The sequence below is a fragment of the Pleurodeles waltl genome, chromosome 3_2 (genome assembly GCF_031143425.1).
Source record: "Pleurodeles waltl isolate 20211129_DDA chromosome 3_2, aPleWal1.hap1.20221129, whole genome shotgun sequence".
NCBI lineage: Eukaryota > Metazoa > Chordata > Amphibia > Caudata > Salamandridae > Pleurodeles > Pleurodeles waltl.
The window spans coordinates 10461962-10476733 of NC_090441.1; positions in this window are offsets into that span (position 1 = coordinate 10461962).

The following is a 14772-nucleotide window of genomic DNA, read 5'->3' on the forward strand; positions in this document are numbered from 1 at the left end:
TCATCGCAAGACAATGGTTTATGTTGTGTGTGTGCCCAGTCCTGCAACCTCACTATGCTTTGCCATACGTTTTTACGTGTTCTAGTGTGGGAAAGGCCATGGAGAGAACTGAAGAAATTGCCGCGCAGTCCTTGTGCAAGATCAAGGAACTAGCAAGAACGAAAGAGGTCTCACATTGCTCTCTGCTGATGGGCCAAGTTGAAGAAAACATCACTGCTGTCAAGTGTGGAAGCTTGCCGATAAGGTGTGTGAGGCTTCAGTTAATATGTCTGTACAAATACTCACAGACAAAGAGGCACGCACACCACTCAACGTAAATGCATTCAAGCTATGCCTGCTAGGGTGACCACCCGTCCGTAAATTTCACGGACTGCCTGTAATTTTGCCCTGCTGTCCGTTGTCCAAGATGAAAGTCTTCACGGACAGCATTTGTCCGTAATTTCAGCCTTTCTCCAAAAGGGCAACGGAGGCAGGGCGAAATTACTGGCAGATCAGTTTCCCCAGCTGGAATGAAGGGCAGGGAGTCTCCTGTGCTCTGCGGGAGGGGCAGACAGATAAGCAAAGGCCTTCTTGCCAAGGTGTCGCCTTCCCTAAAGAAATGCAAATGTGGGTAACTGGTAAATCTGCAAATGCAAAGGGTCTTGGAAACCTGCATTGACTTTAATCAGAGGAGTCACTTGATGCTTTCTGATGGCAAAGATATTTTCTTTTAGAGAGGTACCATAATGGTGAGCTGTAGAGTGTGTGGTTTTAATGGACTGTTTTTTATATTATTCAAATTTGAGAAGCACTTTTTGTATTTAACAGAACTCTATTTGCGCATTTTGTAGCAGCCTATATTATGATGTAATTGTATTTATATAGCGCTTACTACCCCTGATGAGGAATCAAATGAATATTTTAAATAAGGACTTACACATTCACAGACCTTTCAGGACCCTCGGTACCTCATAGTACTAACAAACATTGGCAAAGCCAATAGGTCTTGTTTACGTAAGAGTTATTGGCTTTGCCAATGTGTTTTAGCCATGTTATGCACCAGAGTGGCTGCTGTTCAGCTTGGCTAAAAGTTAGTGGCATAGTGGTGTGGAGTGGAATAGAGTGGCATAGGAGCAGTGACGTAGAGCCCAGTGGTGCAGAGTACAGTGCAGTGGGATACAGTGCAGTTGTTTAGAGTGCATTGGCATACAGTGCAGTGGTTTAGAGTGCAGTAGCATGGAGTGGCGTGGGACACAGTAGAGTGGCATAGAGTGCAGTGGAGTAGAGTGGCAGAGAGTGCAGTAGTGCACAGTGGTGCAGTGCATAGAGTGCAGAGTAGACTCGCGTGGCAGAGAGTGCAGTGGCGTGGTGTAGAGTGGTGCAGTGCAGAACAGAGTATAGTGTTGTAGAGTGCAGTTGCTTAGAGTGGAGTGATGCAGAGTAGAGTAGCATAGAGTGCAGTGGCATAGATTGCAGTGGCGTAGAATGCAGTAGTACAGAGTAGATTGGTGTACAGTACAGTGGCGAAGAGTGCAATGTTGCAGAGTAGAGTGTCAGTGCAGTGATGTAGAGTGGAGTAGAGTGGCACAGAGAGCAGTGGCAGAGTACAGTGGTGCAGAGCAGCTGTTTAGGGTGCACTGACATAGAGTGCAGTGGCATAGAGTGGCATGGGGCAGGGTAGAGTAGAATAGAGTGCAATGGAATAGAGTGTATTGGTGCAGAATGTAGTAGTACAGAGTAGAGTGGTGTAGAGTATAGTAGCGGCCAGTGCAGTGTTGCAGAGTAAAGTGTCAGTGTGCAGTGGTGTAGAGTGCATTGAACTAGAGTGCAGTGGTCAGAGTGGCGTAGAGTGCAGTGGCGTAGAATAGATTGTTTCAGAGTAGAGTGCAGTTGCATAGAGTGGAAAGGTTCAGGGTAGAGTGCAGTGGCATACAATGCAGTGGCACAGAGTGCAGTGGCGTAAAGTAGATTGTTTCACAGTAGAGTGAAGTGGCTTAGAGTGGAGAGGTGCAGGGTAGAATGGAGTTGCGCAGAGTGGCATAGAGTGTGATGGCATAGAGTAAAGTGGTGTAGAATGCCGTGGCATAGAGTGCAGAGATGCAGAGTAGATTAAAGTGACGTACAGTGTATTGATGTAGAGTGCAGAGGCATAGAGTTGAGTGTTACAGAGCAAAGTGCACTAGCATAGCGTGTATTAGCTTAGAGTGCAGTGGCATATAGTGCAGTGTTGCAGAGTGGCATAGAGTGGAGTTGTGCGAACTAGATTGGTGTTGCCTAGATTGGAGTGGTACAGCGTACAGAGGAGCAGAGCGCAGTGGTGTAGAGAGGCGTAAAGTGCATTGGCATAGAGTAGAGTGGTACAGAATAGAGTAAAGAGGCATAGTGTGAAGTAGCAGAGTGCAGTGGCAGAATGTGGAGTGGTTCAGAATGGAGAAGAGTGCAGTGCAGTGGCATGGAGTGGTGTAAAGTGCGGTGATACAGAATAGTGTGCAGTGATGTGGAGTGGTTCAGAGCAGCGTGGAGTGGAGTATGCATGGTGTGGTAACACACTCCCATTACAGACTACACATTTTTGTTTGAAATGATCATTACATTTGCACTGACGTACAGTTTTTCAAATCAAACTACACTGTGCACAGACGATGATGTGTGGAAATTGCATCACCTAATACAATGGTTTGTTTTAATCATATAAAGGTACCGGTATTTGTTTCCATCACAGATTAAGATTAACAAAAATGTGCTTCATTTGTACTCCTAATTCTGATATATTCTGAAGTTTATTTAAATGTTATCATGTGATAGAATAAACTCTTTCCTAACCCCAGTATCCAGCAAGATTGTCGAATAAATCCTCTCACCTTGAAGTCAGAGAAAGAAAAGTAAACACTAACTTCCCACCAAAATCAGAGCCTGACATTTGACTTTGTTCTTTGAATGCACAGCAAATGTGATGAGAGAAGAACAAGATTTACAGGCCTGTTTACAGAAAGGGAGCACTCGGAAGGATACTGTAAATAAGGTTTGGGCAAGGGAAGGAATTAACTCAAGCTGCATAGCCTAAAACAAATAAAGCCAGCAAATTGAAAGCAACAAAATGTGAGTTTCAAACCACAAGGCCAATGGCAAGCAATGGGCAGACTGCATTCCCAAGGAAGCACTATGAATGTGCTTAAAGTGACAGCCGTGGGATACATTGTGGGGAAAGTCCAGTATTTTAGTCCAGTCCGTACCTTGCAGAGGTTTGGCCAAATCAATCACCCAGGTAGGATGACGAGAAGATCTGGAGTGGTTTCCATGTTGCAGGAAAAGTCTGTACATCCATTCTATCAGTTTGCCACCAGTTCCTATGGTGTAGAGCTTCTTGCACACCTCTTGTAGGGTTAGTGCTAGGTGGCAGACATGAAATAGGGCATTTAATGATTATTTAAGGTGGCTGTAAGTAAGGAGTTGAACTGGGTGAAGATGGTAGTCTGCCATAAGGGTTGGGAAATTTAGTAGCTCGCCATCCAGAAACAAATCTCCCAATTTTAAGATACCTGCAGCATGCCACTGATGGAGTTGCTCTGAGCACAGCTGTCTTGTGCGAGTGGGAAGGCTTAGCAAAGGTAGTGCAGGAGCACAGGGTTTCTTCGTGTCAGTGAGTTTACAGGTTTCAGCAAGGCAAGAAAAAGCTGTGCATGATAACCCCGGATGGTGATCCGTAGAATGGTTAGTAGGAAACAATGTGCAGTGCATTAAGCCTTCCTTAAAAGTCTTTACTGATAAACCCCATCTCATGCAGAGGGGCGGGCATAAAGCCAGTGAGCCACCCACTGGACCTGTGCAGCTGAATAATAGCATTCTAAGTCCAGAAGACCTAATCCACCCGCAGTTACAGGTAGTTTTACAGTGGAAAGAGCCGCAGCAACTAATTCAGATGTGTGGCATATCTGAGAAGGACGAGCAGGGGAAGGTTTGTAAAATAATACTATCATTGGGGTAGCACACCATCTTCACTAGTGCCACTTGGCTCACTACTGACAGCAGAAGAGAAGACCTAAAAGCAAACTGGGCTTGGAGGGACTGTGACGCTCTGCTGAGATTTTCATCCTGGAAATCAGTGGGAGAATGATAAATATTAATCGCTGGGTACCGAAAGGTAACTGGTTCCCAGTTCAATCTGAGATCTAATTGTATATAAAGGGGAAAACAGTGCCATATGGTAAAGAAACACTAATTATATTTAAACATTTTTACAGTTTGTTTGTGCAATTTACATCCCAATTATTTTGAAGATTCTATATTTACTTGACGCTTAGGGATAACCCAGATCACTAGTTTGGCCTTTGCTCAATTTCAAAACCATTTAAAGACATGGAAAAAGCGCCCAATTGCCTTGCACAACCTTGCAAGGAGTCTGGCTCCTGCTCACCCTTCACAAGCACGAACATCGGACCATTGTACCAGAAGAGTTTGCCAAGGTGGATGGGTGTTGCTTCTTCAACCACTTGACAGTGTCTCTTCTGTTTCTCACCTGTGTGCAGAGCCAACTCCCTAGGTACCCAATACCTTCCAATAGCCTTGGTGGACCCATCTTGTCTGATTTTAGGAATTGTCCCACCTTGTTCTTCTCTTCCTTATTTATCCAGTTCTGAGCAACAACCCTTTGAATCACTTGCCGTGGATCTCCCATTTGATCTCAGTTTCATCCTCCTCTTTTATTATCTTTGGTTGGTAGTCCGGGCTCCCATTTCTGAGATAAATGTAGTGCCAGATATACAGTCTAGTGCTGTGAGACTACAGACAAGTTGTGGGTACCTCACATCCTGACAGTAGGTGTGAGACTGTCGCACACACCATCTGTCCTGCCTCTTTAAAAAAAAAATAGGTTGAAAGTCCATGGGTGGTTGGGGTAAGCCAGATGTTTTTGTTAAATTTGTTTAAACTACCATAAGGTTTATTACCTCAATGTTTCCCAAACTGTTTGCCAGGGGTTTTAAAATGTTCAGAAACATAATCAAAATGTTGCTGTTACTTTCTCTTCAAGAAAGAATCAGTAGATTTGGGTAGGGGTGATGGCCTTGGTGATTGGCCTACCCTACTGAACAAGAACGTACTGTGACACCTGAATGAAGCATACCAGGAGGCAATCACAAAAAGACCACAGCGAATAAATAGTGCTATGTTAAAAAACAGTAAACAAATGCACTGACAACATAGTGAGGCATGGCCTCTCTTGTGTGTGTCTGTAAAACTGACGTTTGTTCTTGGATTTTTGTCCTGAATTTTGACCCTTTGTCCTGAATTTTTTACAGTCCTGTCTAGAATTTGCTTCAATGCCAGGTGGTCACCCTACTGCCCCTCCGTTCCCACACGTAAGACCATCCTCTACCATGGGCCCCAGTAGCAGAGGAATTTGCATAGGAAGAAACATCGGAGGTCGAAGTGAACAGGAACTGCTGTTCCCTGCTTTTTAAGAACCACGTGCGCAGTCCCCGTACTTTGCATTGTGCAGGCTAAACGTGGCTTCGTTTCTGTTACAACTGTGATCCAGTCCCTGAAGCTGCTCCACGCGAGCTCCTGATGAGCCGAGAAGCATCTAAAATGTAATCTCTTTGGACCGACCACCCCCTTCCCTTGCCTGCCTCACCCCCTCCACGCTGCATCACTGCCCCACCATCTTTTTATTACACTTCGACCTCTGGGTAAACATCACAAATCATTTAACGCCGTGTGTCAAAACAAGCTGGCTCATGACCCAATCCAAAGAAAAACACACCAATAATATGCGCATTTCAAAGGTGCCTGATAAGAACCAATTTGCTTGCAGTTTGTTCTCAGGATGGCAGCGTCTGATTGTGTAAAGGATCCCAAGAAGCCTTTCAGATATGACTTCCAACCTAAGGTGAGGCTGATAGAAAGGCCGCCATACTCTGGAAGGGCGATTCCATCTGTCAGGTCCTGGCGCACCTAGGGTGTCTTCGACGGTGGACCTGTGGTGTACAACTCCTATGTTGCTGTTTGCCACTTCTAGTGCCAGTTTTGTCACCCTACTGACGGAATCAGTCAGGTTTCTTTGATGGTAATTATGTATTCAATGTTTGATAGTTTTGGTAGCTTCTTGATTGAGCGACCATAATACCTAAACACAAGTTGAATTGGCACAATTCCAAGCCCAAAGGTCACGTGCTATCATGTGCTAACACTTCCTGTGGCTCCTTCAGGGTTTGAAAAGCAAATACATCTTGTTAAAAAAAAAATACAAAGTAAAAACATTTGTGATATGAAAGTAGTTGGTTTTCAGCGTGAAATACAAAAGCGATTATTAAAAAAAGGACATTCTACCACCTTTACTGCTGGTCCATAATTTAATATTAACCCGGGCCACTGGCATGATGGGGTTTTGTGGCCACTGTGTTTTCCGCATAATTATAGATTTTCCGCATTTGCCACAAAACTCATCATCTGCTGCATAATTTACAGACTTCAGCATGATCTATCACAAAGAAACTGGAATACATTCATGGACTGGTTTGGTTAGCACACAAGATTAATCCTAATAACTGACATACATTAATCACTATCCTTGGGTTCTGGAGCAGTATGTTACCCAGCGTAAAGCGCTTCAATGCCTCACCGGGGACAGTAAGTGCTATGTAAATGCATCTACAATTACTATTAAAAACAAATACTTTTGGAAATGCCTGTTAAGCTGTGCCTACAGCTTCAGAATTCCACACAGGTAAAACCTCTACGATAAATGGTCACTCAATCAGGCATAATAATGTTCATGAAACCACTTGGCACCGACGACATAGCTTTTAAAATGTCTCTTGGTATATGCCACCATCAACGCATCAGGCACCTTATAGAGTCCCCAGTTTTATAAATGCCCCTTGCCAAAATCTCTCCCAACTCTCATGGATACCTGGCACCTCCATCAATCAGGCTAATCTATGCATGTGATGACAACCTGCACAAAGTGGCTACCAGCCGCGGCTCCTCTGTTAAGGCGGAGGAGCGTCACCCCACTGCTTTCTCAGCAGTGCAAAAAATGAAAAATAAAATGATGATAAAACAATGTTATTATCATTTTATTTTTCCTAACTGAGCAGAGTCTAGGGCAGGGCTATCTTGATGGACAGCAGCTGTCACAGGTAGGAGTGGTGGGCATTGTAAGTGCGCATGTCGGTTTGGTGGCTGCTTTATGGTGACTAAACCGACATGCACACTCATATATCTCCAACCTGATCTGTGTTGCACAGCTGGATGGAGATCAAGCACAAGCTCCCAGTCCCTTAGTAAGTGCCAAATCAGGCCTCTCACACCAATCCTGGCATTGCTCTTATGCTGGGTAATAGTATTACGGGCATAAGAGCAGCGTCTGGATTGGCCATGGGGTGTCTGGGAGCCTATGCATTGGTGCTTTGGCTGCTGGGAATTGACAGGAGCAGAAGAGCACCGAGGCGGCAACCAGCAGGTAAGTAGTAATTTTTTTTTTTTTTCTTGTTCCCACCCTGCGCTGCCCCCCCAGCACATCCCCCACACATCCCCACCAGTTTTCCTTCACAGTAGCCGCTACTGGTGGCTACTGCTAATCTCTCACCATAATGCAGCAGAACCAGGTGCCAGAAAAATGTATGAACACACCAAGAAGGGCCTGCCTGAACCATTGTAATATAGGGGATGGCAGTATTCAGAAAACGTACAAGGCGAGGTTAGAACAGAGGACTAGAAGAGACTATGGGGCTCATTTACAAACCCCTTGTGCCGCCATAGCGTAATTTTTTTTACGCTAGGGTGGCACAAACAGTCCCCCACACAGCGCCACATTTACAAACTGGCACAATGAGACCATTGCGCCACATTATTCCTGTGCCATGTATACTGTATACAAGGTAGGTGTTCCCCTGCAAAAAGGCCCACAGTAATTGTAAATACAGCGCTACCAAGGCATCATTAGGAGGGCGCAGGGTGGCGCAAGGAAACTGGCGCATCAATCATGATACGCCAGTTTCGTGTAAATGAGGCCCTATGACCCTTATGTGCTGCTAGTAGAAAGCCTTTAACCCTTTGGCTACCCTATTGACATATAGATGTCATAGAAAACGGCCCCACAACACTCTTATGATATATGAACTGCAGGAACACGAGCCATGAAAGGAAGTGCCCCTTTAATGCCAGCCAAACACTGGCAAAGGTACTGGCAGTCATGTCCACAGATATCCCGGTGGTCAATGGGTTAATATCTGGGGCGTAGCTTTGGGTGAAGGCAGTAAATTCTTGGTTTGGTCTGGGGCCCTGAGTCGGGTCTGCTATATTCATGTTGGTTTTTCTAATCATGAGCCAAAAATGAAAGACAAAACAGTGACTTTTGATGTAAATGAGAGAGACAGAGAGACAGTGATACTCATCTGGTGGTTGAATTTCAAAATGGGAAACCAGATAAGGTAGATTCAATACCGGCTTCCCTGCCTGCCCAAGTGTGTGATCCTAGGCAAATATTTGATTTCATAGAGCCTCCTTTTTATCATCACACATAAGCACACTTAAATACTTGAGTTCAGGGAGTGCGCTGTACAAGCACCTCTTATGCTTGATATAATATACTATAATGGTGCTCCATCTATACTAAGAACCCAGGCCATGTTTAGGGTTTACATGACTACTGACTTGCATCTTTTTTCACTGATTGCACAGGGCAATAACATAGACCCCTGCAGCCCCTGAGGTGCAGGGGGCTCCAACCCATTAAGGGCCCCCTGAACTCTTCAAGGGGCCCCAATTTAGCCCAAGAACACTGTGTATCTGTGGGATATGGGAGACTAAGGGGGCCCTCATCACATTCTGCAGAGGGGCCCCATCATTTGGCATTACACCACTGTAATAGCATTGTCATTGCAGCTTCGAGTTATTAATGTTTCTATAAAGTGAAACATTTAATAAATGTCTGTCCATGCAGTGAAACGCTTCTGCTTGCTCAGAACTTTTTTTTGAAACTCAAGAGATTGTGTCATATTTGTACATTATGTTTGTATGTTTGTTGCACAAGATACATGTCAAATGTTTTGATGGCTTGGCTTGGCTTGAGCATGGACTCTTAGAGCCAAGCCAGACCCATGACTCAGCTCTCCCTAATAGTTTGCCAGCGTGTCCTCCACTATCTGCGACTCAGGCTTCGTCCATGGAGCCATCAGTCTCTTGATAAAATGATTTTTAAAAGGCAAGGCCTAGAAAAGTGGAGCCCTGCTCACATGCACCGATGTGACAACTCTCCCACAGCAGAGACAAACAAGAGTAAGTGCAGGGAAAATACCTTTAAAATAAGTCCAAGGCAGGGGCTCCAGGCTGTTGTGTTGTACATGACCGCAGCCATGTGTTCTTAAGGAAAGCTACAAGGCTCAGGTAGGACGGGCAGGGGCATAGCGTCAGCAGGGGTGTTTGAGGTGTGACACCCCTCAAATGCATTTTAGGTTTACTAGTTGGGGCTGGAGGCTCTGAGTCAGGTCTGTTATGTCTGTGTCAGTTTTATGCACTTCAGTAAGAGGTTTCAACTTGTACATTTTTGGGATCGGGATATATACATATTTTCATAGAAAATAACGAAGGTTACATGGACATTATAGTTAGGTTCCGAATTTACTTGTACAAAACCATAGAAACATCCCAACCCTGAGATCAGAGAGAAAGTGAGAGCTGTTTAGAGAAAGATTTCACAGAGAGAAATTGTGAGAGGAAGAGAGAAAGAAACGTAGAGTTTTTAAAGGATTTGATAAATGATGTACCTCAAATGAGATATTTCTGGACAAATTGAAAAGAAAATATTTTTGTCAATTAAAAAGAATGAGATCACCTTTCAGTATGTATCTTAAGTATTTATAGTTGAAAAGAAACTAAATCAGGAAATGACCACAGACTTACCTAGACTGGAACGCTTAAGCTTCAGTGTGCATGTCTGAGACCTTAACCACTAGGCCACAGATGACTCCTTACTGTGCAGTGCCCAGACTTAGGGCCTCATTATGACTTTGGTAGTCTTTTTGGCAGACCCCTGTGGTGGCGGCTGCCAAAAGACCGCCATGTTGGCGGTAATCTGACCGCCGCATTATGACTCACACTGTGAAGACCGCAATTACACAGCCACAAATCCGACACCACCAGGACATTGGAGGGTGGGGAAGAGGCAGTTCCAGCACAAGCACCGCCACACTGACACTATTCCACGCACTAGATTATGAGCCACAAATCAGTACAGAGGTTCTTGCACTGTGGAAAACCATTGGCGGTTTGAAACGCGGCACTCAGAATCCACCACAGTCAGAACACAACATCACATTGATAGTCACCATAAACACAGATATACATTCCACCCAGCACACACAACACAACTGCACTACCAACACAAAATACACATAACAATCACACACACATATCACAAGCCTCCATCACCCACTACACACCACCAGCACCCCATCAATCACCACACACTGCACACTTACACAAACAACATACAACACAACACCCACCATATCCCCACAAAAACACCCACGGTTCACAGATGATGAGTTGAGGGTCATGGTGGATGAAATCGTCAGGGTAGAGCCACCAATGTTTGTTTCATAGGTCCAGCAAACCTCAATTGCCAAGAAAATGGAGTTGTGGCAGAGAATAGCTGACAGGATCAACTCAGTAGGCAATCATCCACGCACAAGGGAGGACATCAGGAAGAGGTCAACTCCAGAGGCACCGGGTGTGGCTATTAGGGGACTCTGGTTACCCCAACCTGTCCTGGCTACTGACCCCAGTGAGGAATCCCAGGACAAGGGCAGAGGAATGGTACAATGAAGCCCATGGGCGGACTAGGAGGGTGATCGAGTGAACCTTTGGCCTCCTGAAGGCCAGGTTCAGGTGCCTCCATATGACAGGTGGATCCCTAATGTACTCACCAAAGGAGGTGTGCCAGATCATCGTGGCCTGCTGTATGCTTCACAACCTGGCTTTGCGCCGCCAGGTGCCTTTTCTGCAGGAGGATGGTCCAGATGGTGGTGTTGTAGCAGCTGTGGAGTCTGTGGAGAGTGAAGAGGAGGAAGCCGAAGAGGACGACAGAGAACAGGAACACAGTAATACAGCAGTATTTTCAGTGACATACAGGTAAGAGTAGACACCGGCATATTACATTTACTTAATGACTCCTACCTCTCTACTGTCTGACTTTTTCCCCCAGTGTATGGTAACTGTGTTGTGACTTTCCCTTCCGTTTTCAGAGATGTGGGCCCCACTGCGTGACATCTGCTTTGTTTCCCCGTGGACTACAGCTGTGTGACAGCGGTTTGTTAGCATCACAATGTGAATGAACATTTTGGCACGGTCATGTCAAATACATTTGTTCTAAATCACAGCCAGACTCCAGATTGTTTTGTGCAATAAGTGTTTTTATTCAAGTGCTCTAAATTGGATGGGTGGTTGCAAATCGGTGAGGGGTGATGGTGGAGGATTGTCCATGGCAGAGTCCAGACTATCAGTTTCACAGGTGCATTGTCCAAATGCCTGTGGGAAGTGGAGCAGGGGCAGTTTAAGGTTGGACAGGGTGACAATGTGGGACAGTGGGATGACAATCAGGGCGGTATCCTTTGCTGGCGGGGGTCTTGACATCTTACTCTGTCTTCTTCCTGGATCTCAGGGCCCGCTTGCGGGGTGGTTCTCCTTCTGCAGGGGGTGGGGTTCTGGTGGCCTGTTGGTCTTGTGTCGGGGCCACCTGTCCACTAGCACCGGCGGAGGTGGTAGGCAGTTCTTGGTGCATGCTAGTGTCAGGGGCCCTTTGAGGTGCCAGAGTGTCCCGCAATGTCGTGACTACCTCATTCAGGGCCACTACGATGATACCCATGGCAGAACTGATGTTTCTTAGTTCCTCCCTGAACCCCATATACTGTTGCTCCTCCTGAAACCTGGCCAGGACCGTCGCCATCGTCTCCTGGGAGCGGTGGTATGCTCCCATGATGGAGGAGAGGGGCCTTGTGGAGAGTGGGTTCCCTGGGCCTGTCCCCCCCGTCGCACAGCAGCCCTCCCAGTTCCCCTGTTTCCCTGGGTCTCTGTCCCCTGGACCGTGTGCCCACTACCACTGCCCCCAGGTCCCTGTTGTTGTTGGGGTGGTGGGTTAGCCTGGGTTCCCTGTAGTGGTGGACACACCGCTGATTGACGTGTCCTGGGGACAGAGGGATGGGCCCGCTGGGTGGGTGCTGTGCTGGTGTTCCCAGAGGGGGGAAGGTCTGTGGTGGCTTGTGCCTGTGTGAGGGGAACCGACTGTCCCGTGGTCCCCGATGGACCGGGCTGGTCATCTAGATCCAGGGAGACAGAGCTGCTGTCCTCACTGTGGGCCTCTTCTGGGGGTGGAGTGGACATTTGTGGACCCTCCTGCGCGGTGACGTGGCGTTCGGGTCCTGCAGGGGTATAAAAGTATGGTTATTGCTTCTGTGTATGTCATAGCGTGCAATGGGTGGGTGCCCGTGTACCCCAGTGCTGGCATTCCTTTGTGGGGGCTGTTATGACGGTGGTTGGGGGGGGGTTGTATGTGTATGTGCAGTGGGCATGCTTAGGTGATGGGTGTCCATGCTTTGTGGACGCATGCAGGGCTAGGGGTTGGGATAGGTGGGTTGTGATGGTGAGACAGTTGCAAGGAGTGGGATGTGATGGGGGTGAGGGTAAGGGTGGGGGTATGAGTTGGCATGCAGGTGGGGTGGGGTGGGGGGAAGAAGTAGTTAAGATTTGCCTTACCAGAGTCCATTCCTCCGCCTACTCCTGCGAGGCCCTCAGGATGCAGGATGTTCAAGACTTTCTCCTCCCATGTTGTAAATTCTGGGGGAGGAGGTGGAGGTCCGCCGCCAGTCCGCTGCACCGCGATGTTGTGCCTGGATACCATGGAACGCACCTTCCCCCGTAGGTCGTTCCACCTCTTCCTGATGTCGTCCCGATTTCTTGGGTGCTGTCCCACAGCGTTGACCCTGTCCACTATTCTGCTCCATAGCTCCATCTTCCTGGCAATGGTGGTGTGCTGCACCTGTGCCCTGAACAGCTGTGGCTCTACTCGTACAATTTCCTCCACCATGACCCTGAGTTCATCATCAGAGAACCTGGGGTGTCTTTGCGGTGCCATGGGGTGGTGTGGGTGATGTGTAGGGTGGATTGTGTGGTGCTAAGTGTGGTGATGTGTATTGTTGTGTTGTGTGAAGTGCGTGCAAATATTGCTGGGTGACAGTGAATTGGGCGTCTGGGTGCTCGGATGTCTTTTCTCGGTGCGTGTTCACGAATCTCTAGGAGTGGAGGTTTGTGGGTGATGTGGGTGTGTATTTTATATTTAATTGGGTGTGTGGGAGTGGTGTGTGTATGTGTCTCAGGTGTGTGTATTTTGAATTGTCCAATGTGGTAGTATTTTGTAGAAGTGTGTGTATTTTGAGCGCGGCGGTGTGTACCGCCAATGGAATACCGCGGTTGAAAGACCGCCGTGTGGATTCGTGTGTCGTGATAGTGTGGGCGTATTTCTGTTGGCGTGACGGTGGAGGTTTGGTCATCGCCAGTTTCTCGCTGCCCTTTGGTGTGGCGGACTTTGTGGATGTCTGTATTTTGGCGGTTTGCCTGTTGTGGGTCAGAATGACCGTGGCGGTTTACCGCGGCCGTGGCGGTGTTATGGCGGTCTTCTGTACGGCGGTAAGTGCCTTTTACCGCCGAGGTTGGAATGACCACCTAAGTCTCCTGCAGCTTCGCCTTTGTTTTTTGTTCCAAAAGCTAATGGAGAACTTCGAACTTGCATCGACTATAAGGGTTTGAACAAAGTCACCATCAAGAATAAATATCCTTTACCCCTAATTCCGGTCTTATTGGAACAAGTAAAGAGAGCAAAAATCTGCACGAAGCTTGACCTTCGAGGTGCTTATCATTTGGTCAGAATGAGAGAGGGTGACGAATGGAAAACAGCGTTCAAGACAAGATATGGCCTTTTTGAATACACCGTCATGCCTTTTGGTCTGTGTAATGCTCCAGCAGCAGTTCAATTTTTCTTGAATGACGTTCTTTGAGAGTACCTCGACATGTTTGCCATAGTCTACATCGATGACATTTTGATCTACTCAGACAATGAAAACAAACATGTCCAACATGTCAAGAAAATTCTTGCAGTCCTTCGAAAACACCATTTATATTGCAAACTAACCAAGTGTGAGTTTCATGTTACCACAGTTGAGTTTTTAGGGGTTATTCTTACCCCTCAAGGTATGGTGATGGCAGAAAAGAAAGTAAAAGCCGTATCTGATTGGCCCACCCCAAAGACTGTTCGTGATGTACAATGTTTCCTGGGGTTTGCAAATTTTTACCGGAGGTTCATAAATCATTTCTCCCAGACAGTGGCTCCAATCACTAAGCTACTAAGAAAGAAAGAAAAGTTTGTATGGTCCCCAGAAGCTGATCAAGCCTTCTCGACTTTGAAGGAAGCTTTCTCCACTGCCCCAGTCTTGACTCATCCTGATGCGAATCAACCTTTCATAGCGGAAGCTGATGCTTCAGATGTAGCAATAGGAGCCGTCTTATCACAATGAAATAAAGACACTGGTCAACTTCATCCTGTAGCTTATATGTCTCGGAAGTTGAACGAAGCCGAACAGAACTATGTCATTGCTGAAAAAGAGCTTCTGGCGATTCGTGACGCCTTTAAAGAATGGAGACATCATTTGTTGGGTGCAAAATACACTGTCACAGTATATACTGATCATCGTAATCTTCAATTCATGAGTTCCGCCACACTTTTGACCCCTCGGCAATTAC